General features: G+C 39.4%; 1 pseudogene; it reads right to left on the reverse strand.

Annotated features, from left to right (window-relative positions):
* Window positions 1–7307: 7307 nt before the first annotated feature.
* Window positions 7308–7992, reverse strand: LOC117674510 (small ribosomal subunit protein eS1 pseudogene; annotated as a pseudogene).
* Window positions 7993–10045: the final 2053 nt, after the last annotated feature.

Here is a 10045-nt window from a genome sequence, read left to right on the forward strand (position 1 = left end):
ATAACCATCAAATGCTTTTTCTTGAATTGATTATATATACCAACATCTGGACTCAAAAAATATACTACTCTACAGAGAGAAGAATTGTTTAATGAAGTAATGAATCTACCACAATAAATGTGTGTGGAAATAACTGAAAAAAATAAAAACTGATCTTAAACAAGAAGAAAAAACCCTGAGAAAGATGACAGGACTTGAAGTACTTGATCATGTACTAGGACATATTTACAAATTGGAATGCCATGGAGAAAGAACAAAAAAAATATGGTACAATAAAATAGTTGCAAAATTTCACAAAGCAATATTTAACAATGGGAAGATTTACAAAAAAAAAAAAAAAACCTTTACACCAAGTTACAATTCGAAATAAACCTGGTACAAAATGTTTTATAAATGGTATGTAACTTCAATGATAGCCAAGATGGAAAAATTATAGAATAATGCATGTTGGAAAAGTCATAACAAAGAAAAAACATTTTATCAGATATGATTATTATGCAAAAAGATTCAAATGTGGTGAAAGGAAATACACCAAGTCATTCTGAAAATAAAGTTCAAATTAAAGGGATGAGCACTTCACTTAATTATGATTGCAGAGACTATAAATGAAAAGCACAATGCTTTATTAAGATGCATAGTGACAGAGGTAACAATCAATTTAGCATAATATTGGACAAGAGAGACCTTACTGTCATTATAGAACTGGGAGATTAAAATTGGTGAATGCCAATTTTATTGGTAGTGGAAAAATTGACTAATTACAACAGGTGTATAACCAAATTCAAATAGGAATGGCTTCCTTATACAAGACATATCACACAGCAAGGCAAGTTAAGGCACCGGAGCATGGCACGAAAGCAACACAACCAGAAAACAGATCTAACTCCCCTTTATTGCTCCAACTGTGCCCCAAATGTTCCCACATTCACTACAAGTCCTGGAGCAAAGCTCTCACGCACACCTTCAGATGCCTCTGGCTGCAAGTAGTCCAGTAAACCAGATTAATCAAATAGCAACCAGGGCCAGCAATCCAATAAACCAGGTTAGCCCAAACATTAACCAGGGCCAGCAGTCCAATAAATCAGGTTAGCTAAACAGTAACCAGAGCAAGAAGTTCAGTGAAGCAGGCAAACTGGGAAGCCCCACAAGACAGAATACAGCAATCTCCAGGCTTTGGCAAGTGCATAAGAGGCTCCACAGATTCAATTCTTGTTCCCAACTAATCAATGGTGGGTTGCTACTGGTTCTCCCTGGTTTGGGCAAACCAGTAGTAGCAGCGGCAGGAGGCTCTGCCCACCCACCCAGACGTCATCAAATACTCTCTGAACATGCGCAGAAGCTTCTGCGAGCGAACCGGTAGCAAAGGTAAGTGAAACTCACTACTGCAACAAATGCCCCTCCCACCGGCACCTCCTTACATCTCAGTCCCAGGTGTGCCTTGTGAAAGGGGGTGGGGCACTCTCGTCCCTCATAGCCGGCTCAATCTGCGTTGATCTCACCATCTCTCTTCCCTCCTTGCTCTTGGATCAGGAGGGGGTAGTCCTTGCTCTTCTCCTGAGCTTTCCCTGTCTGCGGGCCTTACTAATACAGAAAAGCCTTGCTTGGACTGACTCTGCCCTTCCCCAGTTTCCTCCAAGGCCAACGGAACCAACCTCACAGATTCAGACTCCGACAGGGGCATGACAGGCACGTAGAACATGGTCTTTGAAGAAAAACAGATACCGTTTTTTTTAAAAAAAATCAAAATGATCCAAACAGGAATGACCAATAATATCCAAAAGTGAAAATATTCTTCTAAAATTTTCTTCTATCGAAAAATTTTGTCCTATTATGAGGACATTGACTCTAATAATTGATTGTGGGCAGGGATGATATGCTCCCGGTTCGGACCAGATCCCCTGATCCAGTAGCGATGGCGGCGGATGGTTCGGAGAACCGATAGCAAAAATCTCTGCCCCCCCCCTCCATGCCCAGCTGAGCTCACGATCATCAGAGGCTTTTTTTTTTTTTTTACTTTTAAAAGCATTTTTTTCTACAACCTCTTCGGCCGAACAAAAGCTTTTAAAAGTTAAAAAAAAAAAAAGCCTCTGATGATCATGCGGCTCATCTGGGATCGTCAGAGGCTTTTAAAAGCATTTTTTTCTGCAACCTCTTAAGGTTGTAGAAAAAATGCTTTTAAAAGTAAAAAAAAAGTTAGCCACGCCCCCCAGTCACATTACCCCACCACCACCAAGCCACGCCCACAGAACCGGTAGTAAGAAATTTTACATTTCACCCCCGATTGTGGGGCACTTATTTTACTATATTCCAATGTTATGCTTCCTCTGTCCTCTTCCACAGCCTGACCTTATCACAGTTCCTTGCTTTGTTATATTGTATACAGGGTAGTCCTCGACTTACAACATTTCACTTAGTGACTGTTCACAGATATAACGGCATTGAAAAAAGTGACTTATGGCTATTTTTCACAGTTACGACCTTTGCAGCATCCCCAGGGTCATGTGATCCAAATTCAGAGACTTGGCAACTGGTTCATATTTATGACCGTTGCTGTATCCCAAGGTCATGTGTTCCTCTTTTGTGACCTTCTGACCATCAATGGGGAAGCCAATTTCACTTAATCACCGGGTTACTAACCTATCAACCGCAGTGATTCACTTAACAACTGTGAAAGGTCATAAAGTGGAGCAAAACCCACTTAACAACAGAAATTTTTATCTCAATTGCGGTCGTAAGTCAAGGACTACCTGTATTGTCCAGACGCTCAAACTTGGGGCAGTTTATAATCCTGTAAATAAATAAATAAATGACCAAACCGTCATATTTGCTTGCCTTTCCTTATTCCTAGATAATTATCATGAACAAGGTGGTCAGGGAAAGGTAACAGTCTCATTTATTTCTAATATTCTGTATACCAGAACATGTTTTTCTGAACAGAAATTAAATGAGGACTAAAATGTATATCTGTTCTAGGGAAAAAACTGTTTTCTAGCAGGAATCTTGGGTACATATGGGGTGATTTTAGTGAGAAAAGACGCTTTTAGTAGTGGGATGAGTTCAGTGGTGAAATCCATTTTTTTTTACTACCGGTTCTGTGGGCGTGGCTTGGTGGGTGTGGTGTGGCTTGGTGGGCGTGGCAGGGGAAGGATACTGCAAAATCCCCATTCCTTTCCTACTCCTGGGGGAAGGATATTGCAAAATCTCCATTCCCACCCCTCTCTGGGGCCAGCCAGAGGTGGTATTTGCCAGTTCTCCGAACTACTCAAAATTTCCGCTACCGGTTCTCCAGAATTGCCAGAATCTGCTGGATTTCACCCCTGGATGAGGTCCACTCCCGTAGTAAGTTACTGGGAAAGTATGTAACAGAGGAAAGGGGATGGCAGATGCAGCCCCTAGAAAAAGGGGGAACAGCCTGCTTAGACCAAGACGTTAGCCGTGCTAACAATGGTTTTATATCCAGCATTGGCATTTTTGTAACATATTTTTCTAGCCTGCTGCTATTTTGTCGGTGCTTCAGTGCTTCTTTTGAGAAATCAATGATAGCACTATTAAATGCTATTATTTTTCTTTGCTTATTCTAGGACAATGAATGGTTAGGGATAAAGCATTATTGCATCCACTCAAAGTTATTCTGTGGTTGTATTACTTTTGATTATTTTTGGAATCAAACGGGATTGTTAAGAGATGCTGCTGCACTGATATCCGATAACCCACATTGAGTGCCGTCATTATAGGAAAAGGCTATATATACAAACATGACTTGATGGAAAAATTAATAATAATCGGTAATGGAAAATAGGAAAGAGAAAATAACCCAAATTGGGGGTGGGGAATCGATTCTACCACATACAACATTGTATAAATAATACCCCTGATTTGAAATCAGGAAGACTTCAAAAGCAGGTTGCTGGATCACACCCAGCAAAGATACATGAGAGTTTGGGACTGTTTGATCATCTTGGCTCTGCAAAGCTTCAAAGGAAGGCTTCAATATGATGAAGCTTCCATCAAATCTCCCCACTGCAGCAAAGTTATGAATCAAAGGAGAGACCTTCTTTGAAGGAGCAAATCCAATCAGTGGCACTTCACAGATTCAGCAGCATTTCTACTGCTTCTGGGGTTGTTATGGAAAATCTACCCTGTTGTAACTTTAGTTCCTTTTCAGGAAAATGCTGGTGGGGCGGAGAGGAGGAGGAAGTTGAGGGGTGGGATGGTCTGTATGAGATTGACACGGGAAGGCAGTTTATCAGTTTAATGCCTCATTAAACTCTCTATTAAAGTCTTTGCGGATGGCAAGGCTAACAATACCTTGGGTGTCATTCGCTTTTCCAGCTGTCAGTTCTTTAGTGTTCCAATCTCAAGCTTTTCACTCTCTCTCCTTCTCCCTCTCCCTTCTCCCCTCCTCTCTCTTGCTAATGCAATGTTATCCCTACAACTTGGATCTCAGCTTGGCAGATCTCATCACATGGGCTCAAGGCTGCTCTTGCAAATTTTGTTTGATTGAAGTAGGTTGAAGAGTAAATGGGTGAAAAGATAACCCCTTATAGGATAGACCAAACTTTTACTGCTTTAAAAATGGGGTAAGGTGGCAGTGCTACGAATGCTATTTTCTCTGTGCCAACTCTTTCTTGGAGGCACCGTATCTCATTATGCTTCGTGCTCTTGGTGTGTCTACTAAATAATTAACATAGCATATTTCATTGACTGTTAAGGTTGGATTTTACCTATCCTTGCCTCTGTTTTAAATTTTTATATTCAGTTTTTATGTTTTTAACATTGTATTTGTACACCTCCCAGAGTTCCTTTTTGAGGGTGATGGGTGGTTTCTAAATTTGATCAATAAATAAATACTGTAACTAAAAAACAAATATTGCCAGCAAGCTACAATCTTGTCAGAATGGATGTTAGGAATATGACTATTACCTAACTTGTTGGGTTGGCAATATATAAACCATCAATGTATGTTTGTAGTGTATTGTATTGTATTGTATAGCTTTAAGACTGCTGTATTGTATCAAACTGTGTCCTGATTGGTTAGCTCTGTTGCCAATGTCCTTAAGAGGGAGCTAGAAACATGGCTTGCTCTTTTTGTTGTTCTTGCTCTCTGGTATCTCTATCTGGTACTGTTTGTAAGTCCAGAAGAACTGATTACTGTGAATGACTAATATGACTGGTATGAAGACTTTGTTATTGGATTATCCCTGGACTGTTGTTTTGGCTATTTCCTGATTTATATGTGTATGACCTGGACTGTTTATTGGACTATGCTTTATTTTCTCCTGAAAGTAAACTATAACACAACTCAGTGTGTCTGTGTGGTGACTGTGCTTATTCATAACTACTCTCAACCGGTTTTATGTGTACACCCTTGCTACAGAAGGGTTACTCTGCAAACTACTTAATAATGGAGTCATTCCAGTGATGACCAGGTCCTTTCTAAAAGAGACCTACTTTCCAACTTTCTATGTCAGAGCTCCTGAGAGTTCCCCCCAAAACAGTAGGAAACCCACATTATTCCATGAAGAAAGATCATCTTAAGGTTGGATCCTAGAAAGACAAGACCTCAGTTTTTTAAGACAGGTTTTGCAAGTTTGTATTGGAATAGGACACTTCCTATACTGTACCCAAGTACTTTATAGGCCAGATGTGTCTAATTCTAGCAACTTTAAGATCTGTGAACTTTAACTCCCAAATTCCTCAGCCAGCCAATTATGGAAGTCCACAAGTCTTAAAATTGCCAAGGTTGAACATCTCTTCTATGGATTTTTTTGTGAAACATTTTTTTCCTCATAACCACTTTCTCAGACATAAAGGACATAAAGGAGTGGGAATAAAAATATTGTTAAAAACTTGCTAAATTGAATATTTTCTGCAGATTCTATTATCCTCCCTCTTTTCATCCATTCTATTTAACCTGAAGGAACATTAATGTTTATATATTATAGAATATGAACATTTTCCCCCACCATCATATCTCAAACTTCAAAATGTCTTGAATCAACTTGCTCTGGAAAATTTGAACCATCAATGTGATCTGAACATGTTTTTTTCAGTCCTGAATCTCTAGTTTGAATCAATGATGATTGATTTGTATAGGCCTATTTGAATATATATTCAATTGAATATATACTAAGAAATCCTTGGGAAGAGTCAAAGTATTAGAAGTGGGGTGGGTTCCCCCCCCCTCCTTGAAAGCTATTTTAAAACACAATAAAATGAAACTCCTTCCTCCAAAGACTTCCCTGGTGAAGCCAGTAAGTAAAAAGAGGAAAGGAGATGTTTGGTGAGATAAAAATGCTTTAGGGATGAAACAGAAAGAAAGAGAAAATGGCATCATTTCCAAAGACTTGAAGTTGGCTTAGGAAACAACTTGTGATTTTCTGATTGGAAGAGGCGCAGAACATCTGATTAAGTTCAGGCAAGTTGAGAAGAAGTTGCCTTGTGCTTTATAACTTAATGTTTCTTTTTGGAATTCAAGAAAGCTTTCAAGGTTAGGCAATCTGCCATCCAGGCTTTAACCAAACCCTTGTTCTCATGATGTGCTTACCTTTGCACAGGCTAAGCCAAGAGCATGCACCCTCTATTGTAAAGTACTACATTTGCTGGGTGTGTGTGTGTGTGTGTGTGTGTGTGTTAAAAAGTGGGTTAAGATAGGAGAGGGAAATGAATGAGACTAGGACCAAATCTAGATACAATTCATTTTTAATTTAATTTAATTAAAATAATAAATACATGTATTTAATTATTACATTAATAATTATATCCCCATCTATTAAACTATTTTTCCCTTTTGTTATAGTCAATAAAATTCAAAATTTGCCGAGATGGCCATGGATTAATGAACACTTTTTTTAAAAAAAAAAATGTGCCACTTTCACAGTAATGTTTAAATTAGAGCCACTCATGCAGATGATTCATTCTAGTCATGAGAATAACCTCAGCTTGATTTCAGCGAGGACAGCAATAAACAACACAAATTGGGGGGAGGGATTGCTGCCTCTTCAAAAAAGACACTAAGGGGTCAAAAGAAGCTTGATAGACCTGAACGTTGGATCCTTGCCAACAAAATGCAGTTTAATGGTGAGGACTGTAAGGTTCTACACTTAAGTACTAAAGAACAAATGCACAGAAATAAGGTACATGCTAACAGCTTCAGCAAAAGTGCTTGTGAGAAGGATCTGGGTGTCCTGTTAAATGACCGATTAAGCATAAGTCAGCAATGTGCTGCAGCTGTCAGAACAGCCAATGCAATACTGCAATAGAAGTACATTGTTGAGGTCATATAGTTCCATTCTATGATGGACAGGTCAGAACACACTGAAATCATATGTCCAGTTTTTGTTTCCACAGTACTGAGAGGAACTGGAAAGAGTGCAGAGAACAGCAGTAAAAGCACTGAGGGGGATTGGAGATTCAATCTCAGTTTCATCACCAGATGGTTTTCCAGCACCACCACCTTCACAGTGCAGTTCCATCAATTTGCCCAATTCAAACTTGGGCTTCTTGAGCATTTTAACTTTGCGAACATAGACATCATGAAGAAGGGTAGATTGATTGACATGCCTTTTCTATGTCTTTACCAATGCTGTCTGGAATCAGTTTATTGACAACTTCTTTCAAGTCATTTGTTTGTACTTCATGTGTCATGATTTCCACCATTTTTTTGTGGATTTGGCGGACCTGTTGGTGCTGAGCATAGGAAGTCTTACGAATCTGGTTGGTTCTTTTCTTGATGAAACCAACACAGAAAAGGCGTAGAAGATACCCATCTGTTGTTTTGACATCGATGTGGGCTTCAATCATAGTCTGCCATTTCTTAACCATTGAACAACTTTTATCCCTTGTGAGATCCATGCCATGAAAGTTTGTCAGGCAGTTTTTCCCCTGGACATCCTCTGTAATCAGCTTGAATTTACGGAAGGCAACTTCATCATTCTGTAGGTCAGCAAGGCTTACTTCAAATACATGGCCTTTCAGTCCATCAGAGATAATTTGTCAGATGTAAATGCCTTATTCCCTAATGTGTAAATAATGTATATATGGGATATCAGGGGTTAACTTATTCTTTGACTCTTAATGTATTCATAATTCACCACTCCCACTCTTGGCTCCACCCTTTGTATATATAAGGAGCCACCTTCACCATTTTCTTTGCTTCTATCTGTGAATATTCAGTGAATATAGAATGCCTGTTATAATTAAAGAGAAATATATTTAAACTTCTAACTCTTATTATCATTATTGAGTCTGATCCTGAAAATATTGCAACAAGCTGGTAGCAGAGGATGGTTAATTGACTCAATAAATACCTAAAAATGTCTAAGAAAGATAGGCCCAACACCAGGGCCTACAGCAAAGAAATAGAAACTGAACAAGAAATAATCAACGAATCCACAAACGCGATTTCGAGAGAATCCGAAGAATACACCACTGAAGAAGAAGAATTAATAAATGAAAATGATGACCAGGAGGAAATCGAAATAGAAAATAACGAACTCAGGTCAGAGATATTGAAGTTACTAAAAAGCCAGAAGAATGATGAAAGCCTCATCGCGAACCTCCAAGAAATGCTGAAGAACAGCGGAGCAGCGAGAGAGAAAAACATCGCTAAAGAGAAACCCAAAGACCAAAAAACTGTGAGTGATATGACTACAGAGAAAGTCGTTATGAAAAAGAAAAAATGTGATCCCGCGCGAAATTTTGAATGGCAGCCATCTTGGTTTCAACAAGCCTCCAAAGTGAACGAAGCAGAGCCAATCAAAATGCTCAGTTCAAAATTTCTGGCGCGAAAGACGTTATCAGACAACGAAAGTGAAAAGGAGGATTCAAACTCTTCGGAAGAGCCAGAATCAGAAAGTGAAGACGACTTAACAAAATCTCAAGTAAAGTCAGCAATGAAGACGCTTTTTGCTGCATTTGGGCCAAAATTAAAAATTTCCAAAGCGCCAACGAAGAAGCAAGCGAACAAGCCGATACTTCAAGACCTGCACGCTCCCATCCTGATTTCGAGAACGACGACGCCCGAGCCCAGAGAGCCATGTCGATTCCGCCCTACACCGCAGACCGAAGCAAGTGCCAACGCACCCAAAAGAAAGAGAAGAGCAGTCGCCGCCATCAGAACTCCTAAGACCGAGCCAGAGACCGACTCGTCTGAAGAGGAGCGGAGCGAGCGAGCTACAATGGAGAGAACCTTCCACAACGACGCCAAAGAAGAAATGAACAACGCGCATGTGCGAAACTACGTAGACGGTCCGGAAAGACTTGAACTGGCCAGAGAACCGCGCAGACTCGTTGCGAGCATCCCCATGCCGTTTTGCAATTTCCTACACTTGCGAGACCACGGACTACCTCAGGTTGTAAGTAATGGACAAAATAATGTGGGAAACTTACCCAATGACTTTCCAAAACTTAGAGTTGATGGCATTAATTTGCAAGAATGGTATCAACAGCTTCAGGTTGTCTTTATGAAAGAAAATTTACTATTTTTTATCACTAGTCCCCCAAGAAGACCTTGGACTTTAAAAATAGATTGTTTACACCATAGAGCATTTTTCTTAATAATATCTAGCGTGTCTCCTGCAATGTATCATAGCATCAAACCAAATCTAACTGTTTCTGAAATAATTCAATGCATGTTTAATTTGTTTCACAGCGATAGTGTAGCTACCACCACAAGAATGTCTAAGGACTTCTTTTCTTCCAGAGTAAAACCAGGGGTTTCCATAAGTGAGCATTTAATATCTTTAAACAAAATAAGAGCTGAGCTGCATTTGAGGGGGGAAGTGATTTCAGATCAAACAATGAAAAGTGTTATTATCAATTCACTTGATTCATCATGGGATAGTTTTATGTCACACTTAGACACCATCAATCTAGGATATTTATCCATAGAAAGTCTATCTAACAAATTGATAGCAGAAGACAATTCAAGAAAAAATCGTTCTAGCAATCACACAGAACACAAATCTTTTAGGAAGGTAGCTTTCCAAGAAAAATATAATGAAACTTTTAAATGCCACAATTGTGGGTCCAGGGAACACAATAG

Source organism: Pantherophis guttatus, chromosome 1 (genome assembly GCF_059756535.1).
Source record: "Pantherophis guttatus breed Tessera chromosome 1, ASM5975653v1, whole genome shotgun sequence".
NCBI classification, from domain to species: domain Eukaryota; kingdom Metazoa; phylum Chordata; class Lepidosauria; order Squamata; family Colubridae; genus Pantherophis; species Pantherophis guttatus.